The sequence below is a fragment of the Camelus bactrianus genome, chromosome 23 (genome assembly GCF_048773025.1).
Source record: "Camelus bactrianus isolate YW-2024 breed Bactrian camel chromosome 23, ASM4877302v1, whole genome shotgun sequence".
NCBI classification, from domain to species: domain Eukaryota; kingdom Metazoa; phylum Chordata; class Mammalia; order Artiodactyla; family Camelidae; genus Camelus; species Camelus bactrianus.
The window spans coordinates 26,159,803-26,182,032 of NC_133561.1; the positions used below are offsets into that span (position 1 = coordinate 26,159,803).

Sequence of the window (22,230 nt, forward strand, 5' to 3'; positions counted from 1 at the left end):
CTCCTAGAATAATAGGTATGGCTTTTATAGGACTTCAGGACTTCAGGGCTTCAAGAACAAAGAGGTAAGATATTTAGCCCATAATGATTGGGCCTTAAGAAAAAGAACTGAGCCCTATTTGTGCTAAGATAATTGAATAAGTTTTTTCATTTAATGATGTATTGTACTGTGTTAACATTTTAAGCCAAGCCAAAAATGGCATTCTTTTCTGTTACGTATGTTTCTTTTCTTTACCCGGATCTATATTTTAGTTCATAATTCTATATTAGAATATTAATTAAGTTTTATCTTTGTTAATCTATCTTCTGAGTGTCTTTAAGCAGATTTTTATTTCTGCAGGAGTAATGCCATTCTGAAGTGGACTTTTAAAGAACTGAATGAGAAGTAGTGTTTATTTTCTGTTTATAAGCCTTACATACTTTGAGAACTTGTGCCTCTGCTGTGAAAATTCTGTGCTGTTTATTATATTTATTTGACTTTTTTTTTCCTCCAAGAATTAGGATAATAAAAAAGCACTGAGGTTTCTGGTGCTGGTCGTAGACCCTGAGGCTTTATCATAGAATTTTATAACTGATAAGCTCCTTAGAGATGGTGCCGCAGATGCTGCGGTCAGCAAAGTCTGTAGTTTGTACCTTGGAAGAGTGAGGAGGGTACTCGGCGTTGAACAGCAAGCACAGCAGTTCCCCATTTAACATTCTGTCTCCCTCTTTCCGGCCCAGGCTACACCTGCAGATTTTATCCTTGCACACCAGGGCACTGACAGCACACAGCTTCTATGGGGTCTGACAGTCCCTTGCTAGATCAGAATGCTCTCAGTTGCCCCAGATGTGTCCTTTTCTCCTTTTGGCGATGCCATTCATTTTTCTGCAACACCTGAAGCCCCTGGGGTAGTGTATGCATTGCTTCTTTCTGATGTGTCTTGTTGAGATCCTAATGCTCTTTAGATACAGCAGGTGAACTTCCAGTCCTTTTTTAGGACCTGGTGGTAGCAGTAGAGAGAAAAAATGAAGTAAGAATCAAGTTTTTGTCTGTGGTGCTGAATTCTTACTTGAACTGCACTGTGTTTTGGAATTACTTTGCTCTGTATAGTTTGAGCTTCCCCAGATACGCTATGCAGTACTAGTGGTTTTGTTCTTCATACAGAATTCTTGAGTTTGCTTGTTTCAGGTGAGCTCATAGTGTTTTTAGATACAATCTTGAGATTCATTCTCCTTAAAAATAATGAAATTACTGAAACATTTGTGCTTGTGTGTGTGGAATATTTGTGTACAAGTGTTAGCATGATGAGAAGCTGAAAAATAATTTGACATTGACCTTGAGATTGTAAGGAGCGTAGCAGTGCTGATTGAAGTTAAAGTTAGTTATCTTGTGGCCACAGCAAGGCTGCCATGTGTTTTTAAGCATATTTTCTTAGGGTGTCTCTTCCTTGCTGACTACAGAACTATGCAGTTTCTTTTGCCACCTGCTTGGAAAGTGGTCTTGGCATGATCTGCGTATTTTAGTCTCTGAAGCATCTGCTCTCCTTCCAGTGACTGCTTTTTGATCATTTGATCAGTTTGTCTCATTTAAATATAGACTATTTTAATATATACATTTTAAATGGTTTTCCCATGGGTAGAATACTTTTAGAGGATCTGATCATAGCAGAACGCAGTCAAAAGGTCAAACAGATTTAGGAATGACTTTTGTTGAAAGCCACAGCTGGCTCTAAAGAAGCAAACGTAAATAGGAATTGATGAGCAGATGTACCCAGGAAAGGGTCTAGGAGGTTGTATTAAGCTTTGTACAGATTAGGTATTTCATTTCTTACCTTTGAATCAAGAGGACAGTGGGCTTAAGTTTTTTCTTTCCCCTTTCCCTATGCTTAAGTTTCACAGATGGAAAATTGAACATTGCCAAAGGAATTCTGCTTAGCAGATCTAATATGTTCATGTTTTAGAATAAAAATTACTAAAGTATTGAAAAACCACTTCTGAGGAAACCTTAAATGTTAATTAATTAAATATTAATTGGGAAGCTAAAAATTGAGTATCAGTATTTCAAATTGTGGCATTCAGTCTAAGGTAAGTCAGTTACTCAGCTACTGCGGACTTATGCTGATTATCTAATCTCCACTGCCCCATATGCTAGCTGCTAGCCATATATGGATATTTAAATGTAAATTAATTAAAATGAAATAAAACAAAATTCAGTTTCTCAGTCACACCAACCACATTTCAAGTGCTCGGTACTAGGTGGTTGGCAGCTACTGTATTGGATGGTGCAGATCTTCCATCATCACAGAAAGTTCTGTTAGATCAAGCTGATAAATAGGTAGGGCTTTCTCCTTTTTCTTAGGAAAAATGCATTTTATCTTTATAGAAGAATATTTTTCTCAACATAGTTCTAAACAGATTTCTTTGGGGGGAAGACATGAAGATGTATTAAAGTTTCATAAAATGTCTTTTAATTTGAGGCAAATGTCACAAAAATAAGTCCTTTAAGTTCAGACATGCTTCTTGGCCGAGAAATGGTTAGGCTGGTAAGCCCAGGGGCTTGACTGAACATTCTTGTACTTAGTGTGCGTTCTGAGGGCTGGAGTACCATTGTCTGTGGACGTGGAAGATGGAAAGGGATTTTCTGGTCTTTCTGTTTCTGGCTTTATGTCTGTTCAGGGGAACACATTTCTTGAAAGAGCTCTGAGGACACTGGGGTTTCTTCATCTCACATTTCGTTTAGTGGGAGGTGCTGTACAAGCATCTCACTTTGAGGAAAAGTTGTATACTGCCCTACCGTCACATTTTAAGAGCAAACCAAAGGAGATAATACCTTATTTAATGATCTACTTTTACATGCTTTATTCACTTTGGAGATAAATCAGTAAATATACTCCCCTCCCTCAATTTTAAGTGAAGACTGGCAAATCTCAGTGAGAGATTTTTTTTAATTAGATGTGTTTATTTTAAATAGCTTATTTTGATTTTCATTCACTTGTTTTAATAAATTCGTTGTTCCCCATCCAAACACATTTAATTAAAGTCTTCTACACAAATCATTAAAAAATATTCATTGTAAGTGGAAGCTCCAGGATTTCTCACATATGTTGAGAGTTTTTTGGGCCACAGTCTGGCTGTAAGAGAGCTAAGGTGCCAGGGGAATTGCTACCAAGATGTTTTTGCATAACAATTACTATTTCCCTTAGGTTGGGTATTTACCTGGGTGGCTTTAGACAAGCTGATGGAGATTAGATTTAGCTTACTCCCACTCCCAAGTGACAGCTGTCATGGCTCTGTGCTAGTCATTGTGGGTTATTTGATTATTTGATAGCATTTTAATTTTTTTTTTTTGCTGGGATATTCATTGTGAGAAAAATTATTAGGAATTATTTTTGACCTTGAAATTCTAGAGAGAGTTTTTAAAATATATCTTCTGGAACAGTATTTTTCCACCTTTGAGTCATAAACCAGTTTAGTGTGTCAAGATGAACATTTTTTAAAAAGCAAAATAGAAAAGAATTAAATAGAAAAGATCAGAAGTGCGTATATCTGTACTGGGTGGTGCTACAGAATACATTTTTCACTATGAGCCCTGTCAACATTTGAAAGGCATTGTTCTGGTGGAAAGAGCACTGAAATTGAGGAGAACTCTGGGAGTCAGTTGTCTTGATCTAGCTTTAACTTTAACATCTCTACACACCTTTATTGAGCTTCTGTTATGCGTGGGAACAGGTGCCCTGGAGGTGTTGAGATGCACAATGTATAATCACTGACTTTAAGGAGATCACAGCAGCCTTGGTGGGGAAGACAGTGCACTGACAAGGAACACATCCTGGTACAGTGCTCTGTACCAGGAGATGTCCTGTGGGTGAGAGAGGAAGGGCTCCTGATGTTGCCCCAGTGGTTGGTGGTAGCAGAGAGGGAACGGGGAATTTAGGGAAGGAGCGGCTTTACATTCTTTTTTTTTTTTTTTTTAATTAGGGAAATATTTCTCTCTGGGGTAATTCTATCATCAGTATTTATAATAGATTTTAAAGGTTTGAATAATGTGTCAGTTCGAAATTTATATCTTTGTGATGATAATATTAGCTAACATTTATTGAAGTATAAGCCAGGCAGTGTTCCAAGTGTTTCAGTCATTTAATGCTCACAACGGTCTTATCAGGTTGGTACTATTATTATGCCCCCTTTTGTTACGGATGTTGAAATCGAAATACAGACATTTCACGGTTACTTCCTCTTGTGCATTAACTGAGTCGATGCTGCCACAAGCTTACTTTTGTACTTAAAGGAGCCTTTGTTGACCTTTATATGATATTCCTTGAGTGTTTCTTAATTATTTACTACCAGCATTTTTGTTTCTGAGGCACGAAATCTCTTTCTGAAGCTACAACTCTTTAACACCTGAAAGCAGTATCATAGCTGTGGATTTCTGCAAGCGGTTAAAAAAATTGTTTCTTCAAAGGAAGTATTTGTAGTATACTATAAATTTCATAAAATCCCACTTCCTTAAGATTCACAGAACAGCTCAACTGAAGTTTTAGTCTTTGAGTGCTTGACAGTAGATTGTCATGGGATTGAGGATTTATTGCATAATGTAAGGTCGACAGCTGATCTTGACATAAATCCAGGCGAGGAGTTTTCAGTACAGTGTTTTGATTTTTATATGGAAAAAAATTTGAATACCATTAAACATAAACATTTTTACTAAATTCTTTAAACTCAGCATTTTGATATCTGGTCTTATTTCAAAGATTGTATACAATTGAGTACTTTATTTTAGATAGTTTAATATATATATTTAATATGTATATATTTTTATTTATATTTATTTATATATATTTATTATATTTATATATTATTATTATATTTATTATATTTATTATATATTTTATATATATATAGTGTATTCATTCATGCACACATATCCACATGCAGTATTACAGAAGCACATGAAGCATTATTTGCAGTGGGTAAGACCTCAGATTCCAGAGTCAGAAAGAGCTGGGTGAGACAATTCCTACTTTCTGTTTATGTTTGCCTTGTATATCTCTGTCCATCCTTCTGTTTTCAAACCGTTTAAATTACGGTTTGATTTAGATGTATCTCTAGTCATCAGTGTGGAGATAGGTTTTGCTTTATAAGTCAGTTTGAAAATCTCTTTCAATATTTGTTGAATCCTTTTATATTTATTAATCTGTCAAACATGGTTAGTCTGGGCTCTGTCATTGTATTTTATGTTTTCTGTTTATATCTATCTATCTATCTATCTATCTATCTATCTATCTATCTACCTATCTACCTTATCACCTTTACCTCTTTCTGTTTTAGTCTTTTAATCCCTCAGTTAAATATATGTAATCCTTGCCCAAGCACTTTTGCAGAAGTTTTTCCCAGTTACTCTTTTGTTGGTTAAAGTTCATCTTCTGGTAGTTTCTCCATAAAGAATCATGAGAACAATATGGAAATATTATTCTTACAACACTTTCAGAACTTCTTTTTGTTGCTTTACACTTGAAGGACAGCTTAGCAGGTAATAAAATCCTTGGCTCACTCTTTCTTTCCTTGAGTATCTTACAGATGTACAAATATCTTCTAGCATTAAATGCTGCTCTGGAGATATGTGAAATTTTGATAGGGAGATATGTGAAAACTTGAATGTTTTCCCATTATTAATGATTTGATCTTTTTTTGTCTATCTACCCAAAGGATTCCCTCTTTGTCTCTTAATATTTAGTAAATTTACTAGGATGTGCTGGTGTAGGATGTGCTGGCACATGTGTAACATTTTAATACGTTGATTTGAATCTGTTTTTATCTCAGGAAAGTTCTTTAATTATATCTTTAAATATTTATTTTGTTTGATTTTTTATTGAAATATAGTTGTTTTACAATATTGTGTTAATTTCTGGTGTACAGCCTAGTGATTCACTTATACACATTATTTGTTCTTTTTCATATGTTTTTTCATTGTAGGTTATTACAAGATATTGAATATAGTTTCCTGTGCCATACAGCAGGATCTTGTTGTTTATCTGTTTTGTATATAGTAGTTTGTATCTGCTAATCCCAAACTCCTAATTTATCCCTCCTCCCCCCATTTCCACTTTGGTAACCATAAGTTTGTTTTCTATGTCTGATCCTTTTTCTACTTTGTAAATAAGTTTATCTGTTTGTTTGATTGTTTTGGTTTTCTTTTTTGGTAACCTAATTATATGTGTGCTGAATCTCCCTTTTTATATCTTTTTTTAGCTATTATTTTCTCTTCAATCCTTTCAAACAATTTTTCATTTGTTTTGTTTCTGTCTTTAATGTCTCTCACTGTGTCTTCTGCCATGTCTCTCTTCTTTGTTCTCCTTTTAGTTTCTTCTTCATCTCTATGACAGTTTTGTTTATTCTTGTATTTGTTTCTTGAGTTCTTCCAGTTTGTACTCCCTCTGTTCCTGTTGTCTGGACTTTTCTTCCTTGACTTCTTGTTATACTTGCTTTGCGATATTCTTCCTAGTTGTGGTGACTTCATTGATTTTCTTAAATTCATGTAAGAATATTTAGTTGCAGTTTTTATCTTCTCCATTGTAATGTTCTTCTGTTGCATATCCTTTGACGGTACATTATGCTGCTCATTTCTACCATTTTTCTTATAGTATCTCCAAGTCAGTGTTGTGCCAGTTACCTTTTTATTCCCTGTAATTTAGTGAGCTGGATTTTCCTCAGTCAGTTATTTGTAGAAGGTGTGGGTGGGGCCAGGGTAGATTTCCAGATTTCTGCCTCAGAAATAGTTTTTTGTTTTTTGTTTTTTACAATTGGCACCTGGGTGTGTTCTCTGTGTTGACACAAGTCCTTTCTGTCTCCAAACCAGACTGAGTCTAGGAGGCTTTTGGCCACCAGTTCTGGACTTCCCACTCCTTCTTTGCAGCTGTGACTAGAGGGACACAGTCACATCATGCCAAATAAACCCCCTTCCTTAAGTATGTGCATTTTTGCCGTTTCTTTCTGAGACCTGCCACGCTTGGGCCCCCTCATCACATGCCACACGTTCTGTCTCTGTCTCTGCTCTCCACTCTCCACTCCCAACATAGATTCTGTCTGATACTAGCTTTGTTTGGTCTCAGCCTGATCTCATGTATTTTGGAATTTTTATATTTTTGTTTTTCCCCTAGGTTTGCTGGAAAAGAGTTTTATGAGGGTTTTTTTTTTCCCCTCTTTCTCTTTGTTACTGTGTTTTTTCCAGGAAGATTCATGTCTATAACTCTACTGTGTTCATACTAGAAAATGCAATGCAATGCAAGATTTTTATTCAACTATATAATTAAAATTCAGGCACCTCTGTCACCATTCTACTGCACTACTAGTTGATTATTTTTAAATGGAGATCAATTTTACTACCTAGTTAATTTTCTTTAAGGTCTGTTCAAAAGCAGAACTAGCCTCCCCAGTTTTTTTTTTCCCCTCCCAAAGTTTTTTGGTTTTTGGTTCCCAAACTGTTTTGATTCTTAAAATACTTATCAGTATAGAGTATAGTTAGGATAGCCACTCTGTTTCCCCTTGGCAATAAGAAAATGTCACTGAAATGAATGGAAGAAGTGAGTTACCTTTGATACTTGAGTAATGAATATGCATGAAATATAACTTTAATACTACTCTCTAGGGTCTGGTATGTGGACCACCTTGAAAACTTTAAAGATGACTAATGCCCCCTAAACTTTGATAAATAGATTTATAGTATATTATATATATTAAATAGGTATGATATATATTTCTTATAGAAAAGTATATTATATATATTAAATATAATATATTTGTAGTTTATTTGTTATAAGCTAGGTATAAGAGTTTCTTCTCAAAGTTTGCAAACTAGTGGCCATTTTCATCAGCTGATACACTTTATTTGACCTTTGTACTATTTCAACTTTTTAAAAAATTAGTTGCCATCATTTCAAAATTAGTGGGATTTCACAAAACACGAAAAATAAAACCAAGATGACTAGTTCTTGAGAAATTAGAAGTCTGGCCGTGTTGGGCCCTCATGTCTGGCAGCAGTTTCCTGGAGCTAAGTGATGGCTGCTTCCTTTAGATGGGCCTGTGGTCTCTAGTTCACCCAAGAGCCCACTCCTTCCATGTCTTACTCCCGGGCCACTTTGCTCATTTATATTACCTGCCTGGATCCCAGAGGTGTAGATGATGTTCGTTTAAAATACTCAAGCAATAATCAGTAGTCTGTTTCTGCTGAGCATATGATAGTTTTGAATTTATATGCCTTAGGGGTGCCTATAAACTAATGAGTTCTACCATTAAAACTGAAAGTTTGTTAGTGACCTCAGCTGCTGATTTCATGTAGCAGAGGCACGTGACGGGAACTGAAAAATGAAGTGACTTTAGTAAGAACTGTAGTCACAAGGTTTTTCAAGCTTCATGTACCATATTACTAACTTACTGAAATGTTTCCTGTTATTTGTGCACTCATTTCCTCTTATGACTATAATCATGTAAAATGTAGGCTATTAAAAATTGGTTCTTTCTCTTTGCTTTTCATATTTTAAATATGAAAAACAAAGCAAGTCTAGTTGATTTTTGTTCCTTTAAAATATAGTGCAGATAATTTTAAAATAGTATTATAAAAAGCATGCCTAAATTTTAGTTGAGGTTATATTTTCTCTTAAGGTTTAGTAGATCTGATCAAGTTTTGCTTGCAAAACACTTTCCTGAAACTTTTTTTTTATTACTCATTAAACTTTAAGAAACCATTATGAATCATGTATATAAGACACATTTTTCATATGTCATTAATTAGAAGTTTCCATCATTTGACACTTTAAGGGAAAAAAATCTATAAATTTAAATATATCAAGATGTTTCTGAATTATCAAAAGTCTGAACTATGATCAATATAGCTTACTGTTAAGAATATATTATGTGGTGGGGGAGAATGTAGCTCAAATGGTAGAGTGCATGCTTAGCGTGCACAAGGTCCTGGATTCAATCCCCAGTACCTCCATTAAAAAAAAAAGAAGAAGAATATATTACATATACTTAAATTGAGATAGAAATCACATACCATAAATTTCACTGTATTAAAATGTACAATTCAGTGGGTTTTTTTGTTTTTTTTTTTTACTGTAGTCACAAGATTATACAACCATCAGCACTGACTAATTCTAGAACATTTCATCATCCCCAAAAGAAACCCCAAACCCGGTCATTCCCCATTTCCTTCTCCCTTCAGCCCCTGGCAACCACTAATCTATATTCTATCTCTATGGATTTGTCTATTCTGGACATTTCATATAAATGGACTCATGTAATATGTAGTCTTATGTGTCTGGCTTCTTTCACATAGCATGGTGTTTTCGAGGTTCATCCGTATTGTAACATGTGTCAGTATTTTATTCCTTTGTATGTCTGAATAATATTCCATTGTATGGATAGAACACATTTTGTTTATACATTTGTCAGTTGATGAACATTTGGGTTGTTTCCACATTTTGGCTATTGTGAATAATGCTTCTATGAATACTTACATACAAGTTTTGGGATGACCATATGTTTTCAGTTCTCTTAAACCTGGGAGTCTAATTGCTGGGTCATATGGTAATTCTACGTTTAACTTTTTGAGGAACTGCCAAACTATTTTCCATAGCAGCTGTCCCATTGTACATTCCTACCAGCAGCGTAGAAGGGTTCCAATATCTTTACTTACTCATTAATATTTTATTATTTTCTGGGGTTTTGTTGCTGTTTTAATTTGGCCATCCTAATGAATTTGAAGTGGTAGCTCATTGTGGTTTAGATTTGCTTATCCTTAATGACTAATGATATTGAGCATCTTTTCATGTGCTTATTAGCCATAGGTATCTATGAAAAAATGTCTATTTGCCCATTTTTAAATTGGAGCTTTTGTTTTTTTATTGTTGAATTATAAGATTCTATATTTCATATACTACGTCCTATCTATTTTTTCATTCGTTGCTTGTGCTTTTGGTGTCATATCTGAGGAACCACTGCCTAATCCAAGGTCATGAAGATTTGCATCTATGTTTTTCTTTTAAGAGTTTAAGTTTTATATTTAGGTCTTCGATCCATTTTGAGTTAATTTTTCTCTACGGTTTAAGGTAGGAGTCCAGCCATCCTTTCATTTGCATGTGGATATCCAGTTGTTCTAGCATTGTTTGTTAAAAAGACTATTCTTTCCACATTGAATGATCTTGGCACCCTATTGAAAATCATTTGGCTATATGGGTTTATTTCTGGGCTCTCAATTCTATTACATTGGTCTTTGTGTCTTTCCTTATGTCACTATGACACTTATTACTGTAGTTTTGTACCGAGTTTCAAGTGTTAAGTATATTTTGTTGTATTTTAATTCTTTAAAAATAGACGATCCTTTTTGTTATGTATTATGACTTAATAATGAGGCTAGTTCACTAATCAGATCCTAGTTTAAAGCTGTTTTGCTTTTAAAAGTATTTGCTGAGAACAGTGTTTTTCAAGAATTATTAGTCATATTTGGGTTGAATCACCCCTTCCTACTTCTGTGTTGGGGAAATTCTTACTAATTATGTATTTCACTAGGAGTTGTCTAGAAATAATGTGATTAGGAATAACAATATTTATATCCTGTTTGCTCTCTCAGGGAAGCAGGACCTTAGTTGTAGAAGTATCTTACATGATTGATCAGTCAAATGTTTATTGGCTGTCTACTGCCAGTTAGCAAAGTTATTGATTTGTATAATATTGTGCTAAAGAGTGATTTAGATTAATTTCTACCAAAAGAATTTTTGGCTTAGTTTCTATTTTGATAAGATGGTTTTGGGAATTGTTGAGTTTGCTATGAATTATGTGTCCAGAATGGTCCTGTGAAAAGTTTCTGAAAAAATGGAAATCAGTATGTACATTTTCCCCTAATGTGATGGTTCCATTTTTTTTTAAAGTTAATTGAGGCCTTTGCAGAGAAGAAAATTAACTGAAAGCTAAATTTATTTTGTAGAATAAAGTATAGATTACATGGATAGGGAACAAGGGTGTCATTTGAAATGAGTTACAAGCTGTTTTTTAGGAGTGAGATAGAATTGGTTTTTATGTATGAGAGACTGAATCAGGTAGTCATTTTAAAGCTGAAATAATCACTTAAAGCTGCTCTAAGCCTCAGATACCTATATACAGATGTTGTATTTTTAACAAATAATAGATATGACTGAATAAGTATGATATTAGAGATAGCATGATGTATTAGAAAAAAACTGACTCTTGAGTTAGTATGAGTTTGGGTCCTGCCACCACCCATTGCTGGTTGTGTAACTTTGAACTAGTTACTTGGCACTCTGTGAGCCTCCGTCTCATCATCTTTAAAAATGAAGCTTATAATATTTATCTCTTACGAAGCTTAAATGTAAAGTGTTTACCATGATATTTGGTACTCTATAAATAGCTTACTATTACCATTATTATTGTTATATTAATGCCTAGGAAAACAATTATGTTAACCTTCTGGGGAAAGGTATGTCTAAATGAGTAAAAGCTAACTTACGGAATAGTTTTACAAATACATTTGAGATTACTCAAAGTTAGCTAGTACTATGCCTCAGTACAGTTCTTGCTTTAATCAATAAATAAAAATAATTTATTGTTAGTAATTTAAACCATAGTCTAAAATATTAACTAAATTTTGTGTTTATAAATTATTGAATGCTTCAAAGCAATTTATGTTTAACTGTCCTCTGATTAATTCAGTCACCTATTCCAATACCAGATATCTGAGTACCGTCTCTGTCAGGCTGGTGATAGAAGAACAGTGACAAATGAAACAGGGCAGCTCCTGTTCTTCTGTAGTTGACTGTTTCATGTGGGAAACGGGAGTCACATGATAACCATGTAATCAAAACTGTGAAAGGGGCTACAAAGAACACAGTAGGGGCTATGAGGATAAGTAACAGAGAGCTTGTCCTGGGGATGATGGTGGCAGGAAGGAATGGCCTCCTTGAGAAAGTGACATTAAGACTGAGACCTCAAGTATGAGTGGCCCAGGTGATGCCAGGGAAGGGGCAGCATGTACAGAAGATGAAAAGAGTTTGTCATGTTTGAGGAACAAGGGGAAGGCCAGCTGGAATGAATGAGGAGCAGAGGAGTCGGGGTGGTGGTGGTTGAGTGCTGCGTTGATGGGGCCAAATCCACTGAGGCCTTTTAGGGCTTGCTAAGGATTTTGAAGTTTATCCTGAAAGGAAACTATGCAAGGGTTTTAAGCAAGGAAATGATGAGATCAGATTCATATCTGTAGTTCTGTACTCTGCCTGCTTTGTGCAAGTGAATTAAAGAGAATTGAGAGCGTATAGGAGAGACCCTCTGGAAGAGTCTCACCTGAACCAGGTGAGGTGATAGTTTACTTGGTCTAGGTGTGGTGGCAGTGGAGATGGAATGGAGTGAACTAATTAGACAGTTTTCTAGGAAGAACATTGTTAGGAATGCTGAGGGATTGGACATAGAGGATGCAATACGTGGGCAGGTGACAGGATTGACCACGAGGTTTCTGGTGTGAGATGCTGGGTGATTAGGGAAGCCCAGAGAAGGAGCAGTGTTGAGAGGAAAGATAAAAATTGAGCATAGGTTAGGTGAGAAGCATCTGAGTGAAACTCTGAAGTAGGCATATAGATATATATAGTCTAGAACTCAGAAGACAAACCCAAGCTAGAAAGATAAATTGGGAAATTACCAATGGTATTTAAAGCCATGCAGATGGATGAGATCACCTAGGGAAATTGTAGGTACTGAGTGGTGAGGGGCCCACTGTCAGACTCAGAGGGCATGCCAGCATTTGGAGGTTGGGGAGAGGCAGGTGGGAGAGCCTGGGAAGGAACAGCTGGAGAAATGGAAGGAATGCCTGCCCTGCAGGTGTGTGTTAGAAGTCAGCAGTGTTCCAAGGCAGGGGCTCTCAGTGACTGCTGCTGAGAGTTTATGTTTCGTAAGATGAGAGCTTATTTAGCCTTTCAGTGGTTTGGTAAGAGCAGGTTTGTTGAGGTGGTAGAAGTGGAAACGAGGTTGGAGTGGATTAGAGATGAATGATGATGGGAGGAGATAAAATGGAAACATAAACGAATGACTTTCCAGAAGTGTGGCTCTGAAGGAATTAGGGGGTTGCAGGAGAGAAACTGGGTCAAGGGAAGGCTTTTAAATTTTTTTATTTTTACAGTTTGAAAGTCTGGATTTTGACCCACTTAGAGTTGTACCTGATGAAACCAGGGTCATTTACATACACAGCTCAAATATTTAGTAAACTATTCTTAGTGACGACTGAATGGGAGAAGGTTTTTCAGGGCTCACTGAGCCGATGAAACAGGGAAAACACTTAAATGTTGGCTCTGGTGGCCGAGGCAGGCAGCAGGGCGGAGCCACCATCATTTGATCCTATTTGAACTGTTACTTAGTAAGGCTGCCCTCCCTCAGCCCCTCTGCCTTTTCTCCTTGATATTCTTCCTGTCCCTAAAATCTGTTCTTCAGTTTCTTTGAAAATTTATGCCTACTTATCTAAGCCCATGAAATCCTTTCTCACTACTCTAGTTTCTACTGTTTCCTTCTTTCTGAACCTCTTTGGGATCTGCTCTGTAGTTGTGATTACTAAGCTTTGGGCTGAGAGTTCCTGCCAAGCTTCAGAGTTCTCTCAGAGGGTCAAGAATCCACACCCACAGTAAGTACCATCTGAGGATGAATAAATAATGGGTCCTATAAATATGCGTTAATATTTTTCAAATATATGTGGCTGCTGTTTTGATTAATAAGAAGTCCCTTAAAAGCATTATAGACTTTTCAGTTGCTTTCTGTTATAGATCTTTTCCCTCAGAGCTCAAAGGACTACGATCATAGATGTCTGCCACATTTTTTGACACTAAGAAAGACTGTTTATACTTGAAACAGTTTAGACTCATTGCTCTACCACATAAAACATCCACAATTCTGCTTCTTCTTTCTCACCACTGTCTTACCTTTGCTGTTCCTATCTCTTTTTATTTTTATTTATTTAGTGGGTGGAGGTAATTAGGTTTATTTATTTACTTTTTCTTTTTAAATGGAGGTACTGGGGATTGAACCCAGGACCTCGTGCATGCTAAGCACACACTCTACCACTGAGCTATACCCTCCCCCCGTTCCTGTCTGTTTTAACTAACTTCTCAGTTGCTTAAGGACAGGGGTTATGGTTCTTTCTTCTTCTTTACATCTTCCTATAGAGGTTGGCAAGCTACAGCGTTTAGGCCAAATCTAGCCCACTGCCTGTTGTTTTGTAAGTCTTCTCCAGCTCAGGATGATTGTAGAGATGACTATTTGCAATTGATCTGATGATCGAAAACACTAACTTTGAACCCAATTAACTGAACTCATACCCCTCCCAAGAAAGAATTTCATTCTTCTCATTAGCAGACTGATACTGCAAAAAATTGTATTGAATTATTTTTATTTTTTGAATTTTGTCAATTAAAAGATTTGTAGAAATTTGTTGGAAAACAAATTTATTGTGTAAATACCTATATAACATCCTCAGCTTTGCCTCCTGACCTGCATATTGTAAAAGTTTTACTATCTGACCCTTTACAAAAGAAGTTTACTGATCCCTGCCTTATAGTCTGGTTCTCAAATTGTCTGCACATCTGCATGCTCAGAGGAGCGTTAAATATGTATGTGAACTTATCTAACCTGGAGATTCTGATTCAATACTGTGCGATGAAGCCTGAGAACCTATATTTTTAACAAGCTGTTTAACCGTTTGGAATTACTTGGGAATGCCTTTTAATGCACTCACAGGGTTGAACTCCAGGAGATGATGAAATGAATACTGGATTGGGTATCAGAGGACAGCTTCTTATTTTTTTTACTAACTGTGGAGACTTATCCAAGTAACTACTTGTTCTGCTGGTTTTTTTAAAAAAATTCTAGTTCCTTTGTTTATAGACGGTTTTACTTTATCCTGTACAATAGGGTGGTACAGAATAGTAGTTCTTTGACTTTCTGGGGTTCATGAGAACCTCTTTTAGAATCTGATGAAAGTTATGGGGCTTCCCCTCAGAAAAGTGCACCTGTATTAATTTCCTATGACTGCCATAACAAATTACCACAGAAGCACTTAAGGCAACAGAAATTTATTCTGTCATATTTCTGGAGGCCCGAAGTTCAAATCAAGGTGTCAGCAGGGCTGCACTCCCCACAGAGGCTCTCAGGGGAGATTCCTTGCCTATTCCAGCTTCTGGTAGCTGCCAGCATTCTTGGGCTTGTGGCTGCATCACTCCAAGCTCTGCCTCCAGGGTCACATGGCCACCTCCTTTTATCTCTGTCTGTCCTCTCTGTGTCTATTATAAGGACACTTGTCATCAATTGAGGGCCCATCTGGATAATCTAGAATTGGCTCCTCCTCTCAAGATCCTTAACTAAATCATATCTTTTACCATATTATAGAGTAATGTTCACAGGTTCCAGGGATTTGACATGGTGCCTTGTTGGGTGAGGATGGGGGACATTTTTTGGCTTACCACAGCACCTTCGCATGTGCTCACAGTTTTACAAACAGTTTCGAGAGGCTCACAACTCTTTAAAGTCCATTTATGGACCCCATGGCCTCCAGGCTTGAACTCCAGCTCAGTGAGAAGAACCTTCCACCTCTGGTATATTCTAGTCTCTATTTTCTCTCTATGTCATGTTCTTACATTCATGTCCTGTTCATACCAACCTCAAAATGATGATGTTTTCTTCTTGTGACTTCTTGAGTCTTCAATTTATAGTTTGCTTTTTGAGTTAGTTTCACTGATTCCTTTAGAAACTATCTTTTAATAAGATTTGTTGATAAAAGAAAAGAAAAGCCTTTCCCAGTGCTTTTTACTTAATTCTGTAGCAAGGAGACTAACTTCTATGCAAATCATAGGTAAGTCTTCCAGTGAGAAGAGAAACTTACCTTGATTGAGTACCTGATATGCCAGGCCTTTCAGCAAATGATTACATGTGGCATCTTATTAAATACTAACAACAGTCCTAAGAGGGAAGTAATATCAACCCCATTATATAAATGAGAAAAGGAAGACTTCTGGAAGTTAAGTCACTTGCTCAGTGTGGATGATAGAGCTAGCAAGGGATAGAGCTCATTTCTGGATGAAGGTCTTCTACTCAAAAGCCTGTGTATTTTCATTATACCTTGAAAACAGCACACTTCCTTTTTAATTGAATGGTTAATAGTTTCATTAGACAGGGGTTATCTATGCTTTGGTCTCAGAGGTCAATAGACCTAGATTTCAGTCAGATTTATAGGGCTTACTTGCAGTATTTACCTTGTATATTATCTTCTCTGATCCTTGGCTTTAAGTAAGATTGACACATGGCCTGTATGCCTTATAGTGCTGCTGTGGCAATTGAGAGAATATGAATGAAAGCCCTTTAAAATAGGAAAGTTCTACTAATATGTAGTTTGATTAATTGGGGGGGGGTATTAAGTTTGTTTATTTATTTGTTTGTTTATAATCGAGATGCTGGAGATTGAACCCAGGAACTGATGCATGCTCAGCACACACTCTGTGACTGAGCTGTACCCTCCCCCACTAAATAGGAGGTTTTTGTAAATTAATTGAGATATTCTACAGAGACAGTTACTGCCATTTGTGAATATGGGCAGTCTTATTTCTTCCTTTCCAACTTATATGACTTTCATTTTTTCTTTTTTTTTTCTCTTTCTTTTTTTTTAACATTTTTTTTATTGAGTTATAGTCATTTTACAATTTTGTGTCAAATTCCAGTGTAGAGCACAATTTTTCAGTTATACATGAACATACATATATTCATTGTCACATTTTTTTTCTCTGTGAGCTACCATAAGATCTTGTGTATATTTCCCAGTGCTATACAGTATAATCTTGTTTATCTATCCTGCATATGCCTGTCAATATCTATAAATTTTGAAATCCCAGTCTGTCCCTTCCCACCCTCCTTTCCCCTTTCTTTTAAAAATGTCATTACTGAACTGGCTAGGACTTCTGGAATAATGTTAAGAGAGGCGAGATGGGACAGCCTTGCCTTGTTTTCAATCTTAAGGAGAAAGCATTCATATAATTAATACTAAGTATTATGTTAGCTATAGGCTTTGTGTAGAAACACTTTATCACATAGAGGAAATTCCTTTCTGTTCTTAGTTTACTGAGAGTTTTTGTCATAAACGGATATTGAAATTTGTTAAATGCTTTTTGTGTGTTAGTTCATACATGTCATAGTCTATTTGGGCTGCTATAACAAAATGTCACAGGCCGGGTGGCTTATAAACAATAGAAATTTATTGCTCACAGTTCTGGAGGCTTGGAAGTCCAAGATCAAGGTGCCAGATTGTCACCTTCTGTAAGTCCTCTCCAGCTCAGGAGGATTGTAGTGTCTCATTTTCTTCAGTTGTGCATTAGCGATGATAGTGTCTGTACATTTGGGATTTTGTGAAGATTAAATAAGAAAATAATGTAAATTATTTTCTATTACTGATTACTAATGTCTGGCACATGGTAAACATTCTATAAATGCTGGCTATTAAGATTATTAGTATTTAATTATATAGCTATTTAATAGTATAGGTTACTATTATTCTTTTAGTTAAACAGCCTTCCAAAAGTTACACCTTGAGCCTTGTCTCCTCAGGTTTACCCTCTTAAATTTTAAGTGCCCAAAAAGGGGCACTAACCACAACTTCCTGGTATGTTCAGTATACTTGCTTTAAGAAAGTGAAACAGAACTCATCAGCACTTGAATTCCAGTGGTACTTATTTATGAGTATACATCAGATTCACCCAGGGGACTTTTTCAAAATGCCTGGACCCTGTTTGTGAATTTTTCAATCAGTTACCCCTGTCCTCACCAGTCTCCCCTCCATCAGTCAGCACTGCAAGCTGCTTTCTCATGGCCCCCCTTACTTGATATGCTCGCTCCCTTATTATTTTGCCCCATATGCTCTGCTAACCCCTAACTTTGGATGACTCCAATCCTGTCTGCTTTTAATGTGGGCTACTGAAAGCCACAGTTCTTGAGCTACATGAGATTCTTTCATGTGTTTTTTTGCTCTTTAATCTTTACTGTTCATATTAGAATACCTGACCTTACATGACACTTTAGTTAATAGTGATTTCAAAGGTAACTTCAGCTGTCAGTACCCCGGATGTCTGTGATTCTATTAGTTACAATTTCACAATGTATTTGAGTAGCATAATGATATGAATATTTTTAAGTGAGAATACTGAGGTACAGAATGGTAAAATAGTTTGGGACATCAGCTTGCAGGCATAATTTTTTTTGAACTTTGAAAAGTAAGCTATTATGGTCATGTATTAAGCAATCTTTCTTCTCCACATTGTTCTGTGGGTTAGTATAATGTTAAGGAATTTGTGATGGTTTATTGTTGTTTTATTTTCTTTTTGAGATGTGAACTATCCTGATCAATTCTAGTCTAAAACTTTTGAGGATGGTTTATTGATATGTTAGAGCGTGTGTGTGTGCACGTGTGCATGCGTGTGTATGTGTGTGTGTGTAGTGTAGGTGATGATCTTTGGCTTTGGATTTTAAAAAGAATTTTAAAAAATTCAATTACAACTAGAGAACCTTTCTTCCAGTTTTTACTCAGTTGTCCTTCATTCCCTTTGAAATAGTGGACCTGACCCAATTCTTATTTGAGAATTCGTTTCACAGAACAGTGTGTTAAAATATTTTTGTCCTTCTAATCAAGTGCAGTGTAAGTACTGGCAGCCATCCATAGCTTCTGTTCTTTAACATGAAAATAATTCTATTCCTTGGTTAAGATATTAGCTCCATCATTGTACTTACTGGTTCTGGGACAGCAGGTTACAATTTGAGGAACATAGCTATTTCATACATAAAATAAATGTTTTTTCTCTACAAGCATTTTTTAATCTCAATTTTGTTATGTCACTTTCTAACAATGATCTTTGAAGTATATAATGACATGGTAAAAAGTATTGATTGAAGAAGAATACCATAGACACTAGAAATGAAATTTTTGAATAAAATTTAGATTATTAAAATTCAACATGACTTTATTGCTACATTAAGATAATTTCTTTGAAAAAGTTGATCCAGCTATCTTCACTTGTTTGATTTCGTATGCCATGTTAGTCTTAGGAAACTGACATTTAGTTTGAACATTGAGTGTAGCTAAGTTATTGCTGAGAGATAAAATATATATTGGATTAACTCTTAATGATTACACTTTGAAAGTATTATAGAAATGAACATTGAAAACCATTTATAATGCATAATATTAGATTTCCGTTATAATGTTCTAGATGTTTAAAGTACAGTGCCATTGTTCTTTTCCTAGAGTTGATTAGAAAAAAAAAACTATAATTTGTGGGGAATAGAATGAAAAAGAGAAAGGATGAGGGAAGTTGAGGAGGGCGGAGTATACTAGTTTCAGAAAGCTGCCTTAACAAAGTACCACAGACTGGGTGGTTAAAACAACAGGAATTCATCTTCTCACACTCTCGCAGTTCCAGAGGTTAAAGTCTGAAATTGCAATGTCAGCAGGGTCCTGTTCCACCTGAAAGCTCTAGGGGAAGGATCCTTCCTTGCCTCTTGCTTGTTTTGGGTGGCTGTCTGCAGTCCTTGGCTTGTAGACTTATCACTCCAGTCTCTGCCTCCATTGTCATGGTGTTCTTCCTGTGTATCCCTGTCCAAATTTCCCTCTTCTTATGAGGACACCAGTCGTGTTGAGTATTAGGGCCCACCCTAATCCACTATAACCTCATCTCAACTTGATTACATCTACAAAGACCCTGTTTCCAAATAAGGTCACATTCACAGTTTTGGATAGATGTAAATTGTGGGGACACTATTAAATTCAGAACAGAGAATTCTAAATTTGGTTTATATTTTGAGATTTAAACCAACACACTTACTAGATTTATCTACTTTCTATAAAGTGGACAAGTAAGATGCATTTTATGTAGAAAACTTATTTTTATTTGCAATATATTCACATATATCCTTTCCTATAGCACACACCTAGGTGTCTAGAATTTTCTGTTCATGTAGCAGAGATTGCATTAGAGGAATATTTGGTTATGAAACATCTATTTATATAGATGGGGAACCAGAAGACTTTCCACATTACCTCTTAATAAGCCCAATATTTATAGAACCACGCTAGACTTGAGTATTTTAACTACTATTAGGATAATACTTTTGTTCTTATTTATTTTATATCCACAATACCTAATAGTGTCTGATGCTGATTTGTTGAGTGAAGAATAAATTAATGAAAGAATGGTTGTGTGAGTGTGTTTGTGTGTGTCTGTCTGTCTTCATTGAAGGGTTGTTAACAGAGGCATGATGTGGGGAGTTTTCATTTAATAAATATATGCTCTGCCTTAAGCCCAACTGGTGGCATCCTTTATACTTTGCTTTTATTACTTACAGTACATTATTGCATATTAGTGTGTAAATGCTATGATTGCATAATATTCCATTACATAGACATATTATAATTTATTTAACTAGTCTCCCTTTTTATTTTTAATTGTGACAAAATACACATAACATAAAATTTACCATCTTAACCATTTTTAAGTGTCAGTGTTGTTAGGTATATTCACATTATTGTGTAACCAATCTCCAGAACTCTTTTATTTTATGAAACCAAAACTCTATACTAATTTAAAAACTTCCCATTTTTCCGTCCTGTCAACCACCATTTTTTAAAAATTTCTATAAATCTGAGTTAGTCTCTCTTTAGTTGTTTTCATCTTTGCTCTTATAAACAGTGCTGCAGGAAATAGCTTTGCATGGGTATCATTTTACACATAAATATGTACCTCTGTAAGATGAATTCTTAGAAGTGGAATTTCTGGGTAGAAAGATTTTCACATTCCTTAGCAAAATATATATTGTCAAATTGACTTCCAGAACTATTGTACCAATTTATACTCCCCCCAACAATGTATATCAGCTGTTCAAATAAGTATGTTTCAGTAAAGTTAGCTTGTCAGCCAGACTTCATTGGGATCTTGGGAAGGGAAAGGAAAGGCAACTGCGAGGGAAGGTTGGTGCTGCTGGGCTGTCCCCCGTGTTCCACCTCTATTCCTTAAGGACTACTTGACATCTCAAGTATAGTTTCCATACTGCATTCATTTAAAAAATTTAAAGTAAAAAAATTTCCTCATACTGTGTAAGCTATTTATGTATTGGTGATAACTTCTGAGAGAATGATTGTAAGTAGGTACCACAACTTAATACACGTTTAGTCCACCTGAAATTCCCTTAATACAAATTTTTTAAATGTTTAAAATGAATGCACAGATGCTTTGTTTAAATGGGTTTTAATAGAAAGAAAACATTAGCAGAATTCTTCTCACATGAACTCTTATGAGAAGCTCCACTCTGTTGGGGTGACAGTGAAGGGTGCCGGGGGAGGGAGGGAGGCTGACAGGGGTAAAGCAGGTGAGCCCCACGTCTCCCATCCCTGTTTCATCCAGAACTATTACACACAGATGGCTCAGCTTCTTTCCTTATAGCAGTGAGTAAGATGACTGAATACTAATATACATTCAGCCTCTGGAGATTCATGTCAGACTTTTGAGGAATCTAGAAGCTTCTTTGTAGAATCCTGATGTTTGAAGCTGATGCTCAATTTTATTTTTTCTATGTAGTAAATTAACTATAAAATGAGGTATAACTACTTGGAGATACCACTTTTTTCCTTGGAGTGTACATATAGGTTTTGGTGCAATGGCTTTTCATATGGAGATTTTTTAATTATGTAACATCTTTATTAGTTTTCTTATTTTACAATGACAATGCTTACATATTTTTATAATATTTGCATATATTATTATAAAGTAGAATTTAAGGAGCTTTGAGAACTAGTTCCCAATGATAATCAGTATTAGTAGTTTTGAATTCATTCCCCCTAGATTTTTTTCAATGTACTAAGTAACATGTAAGTTTTATTCCTTCTTTGAAAAGATGGTCTCATGCTATATATACTGTTTTGTGATTTGCTTTACTTGGTAACAAGTCGTTTGGGGGTTAGTGCATAGAGATATCCTTCATTCTTTTAAAGGATTTATACTCTTTCATGATATTAAAGTTTTCTTATCCATTCCCCTGTTGGTGACTATTAAAGTTGTAATAAATACCCTTTATGCATTTCTTTGCCTATTTCGGCAATGTTTCTGTAGGATAAACTCTAAGAAGTAGAATTTCTGAATCAAAGGTATGACCATTTTACATTTTAATGGATATTTTGGGT

General features: G+C 35.7%; 1 protein-coding gene across 5 annotated transcripts in view; it reads left to right on the forward strand.

Annotated features, from left to right (window-relative positions):
• Positions 1–22,230, forward strand: part of LPGAT1 (lysophosphatidylglycerol acyltransferase 1) — an 87,456-nt gene that overhangs the window by 33,659 nt on the left and 31,567 nt on the right. The gene's annotated exons all lie outside the window — the stretch shown is intronic.